Here is a 1,770-nt window from a genome sequence, read left to right as displayed (position 1 = left end):
ATTACCTACTTTGTGGTGTAGACACTCACTAGGAGATAGTGTGGCAATATCTGAGTCCTTGATCAATTGTTGTCAGCTAATATGAGCAGTGGGAGATTCTTGGAGGTTCTTGGCATTCACAATGGCTTCTTGGGAATCATCTGTTTCACTGCTACAAGCAGAGGTCTTTGGCAATGGCTTATTTGTTCTCTACTGCCCCAGCCCTTCCAATGACTGTGTATACCTCCAAATCCCTGTATGAAAGCTCTTTCTATCTGGAACACTTAGAGGTTGGAGGATTAGAAACCGGGGGGTGGGATCGGTCCTATCAGCCATTTAGACTGCAGCTAACCTCCACTGTCCATTGGAATATCATCAGATGGGTCAGATTCATCCTTCAGCCAACTGATACAGTTGTTGCCCCTTATCTGTGGTTTTGCTTTCCATAATTTCAGTTACCTGTGGTCAATTGTAGTCCAAAAATATTAAATGGGAAATCCCAGAAACAAAGAATTCATAAGTTTTAAATTATGTGCTGTTCTAAATAGTATGATAAAATCTCTCACCCTCCTGCTCTGTCTTGCTTGGGTTGTGAATCATCCCTTTGTCCATTGTATCCATGCTGTATACTCTGTGCCCCTTAGTCACCTAGTAGCCGACTTTGTTATCAGATCAACTGTCGTGGTATTGCAGTACTTGTGTTCATTAATGACCCCAAAGCACAAGAATAGTGATGCTGGCAATTTGGATATGCCACAGAGAAGCTATGAGGTGCTTCCTTTAAGTAAAAAAGTGAAAGTTCTTGACTTATTAAGGAAAGAAAAAATATTGTATGCTGAGGTTGCTAAAATCTACTATAAGAACAAATTTTCTATCTGTGCAATTGTGAAGAAGGAAAAAGAAATCTGTGCTAGTTTTGTGCCACACCTCAAACTGCAAAAGTTGTGGCCACAGAGTCCAGTTAAGATGGAAAGGACATTAAATTTGTGGGTGGAAGACATGAACAGAAAACGTGTTCTGACTGATGACAATGTGTTGTGCCAGAAAGCATCGAGCCTATAAGACTTCAGGATCCCCTAAAATGAATGATACCAAACCATTTACTGCAAGTAAGGGATGGTTACACAGATTCAGGAATAGATTTGGGCTGGAAAACATAAAATTTACTTGGGGAGGGGAAGGGAGAGAGCACATTCACATAATTTTTTTATAGTATATTATTATAATTGTTCTATTTTATTAGTTATTGTTGTTAATCTCCTACTGTGCCTAATTTATAAATTAAACTTTATTATAGGTATGTACGTATAGAAGAAAACATAGTATATATAGGTTTACTACAATCTTCAGCATCCACTGGGAGTCTTGGAATGGATCAGGCATCCACTGGGAGTCTTGGAATGGATCCCCCAGGGATAACGGCAGTCGACTGTTATCCCAGCTGACAGCATCATCATTGTGAAAGATAATATCTATCACATAAATCTCAAAGAATTTCAGAAGATGCCAATCTGCTCAGGTTTGACATCTGTGGACTTATCAAATCCTCCTTGAACCTGTTTACATTTTCAGCATTACCAGCACGTAGGAACTAACCGGACTTGTCTTCTTTTATTTTTCCTTATAACTATCATATTTAGTGTAAAACTTGGCTGATATCACTCTAACAGTTCTTTTGAGATTCTCCAAATTAAACATAGGAGGCATGGTGAAACCAAACTTTTTCCGAGGAATGTACTCTTGCCCAATATCTGTGTTAATTATTGGACTTAAAGCTGATCAGGGAAGGGT

The sequence above is a fragment of the Pteropus alecto genome, unplaced genomic scaffold, assembly GCF_000325575.1.
Source record: "Pteropus alecto unplaced genomic scaffold, ASM32557v1 scaffold222, whole genome shotgun sequence".
Classification (NCBI taxonomy): Eukaryota; Metazoa; Chordata; class Mammalia; order Chiroptera; family Pteropodidae; genus Pteropus; species Pteropus alecto.
Note: the sequence above shows the minus strand (reverse complement) of the source record.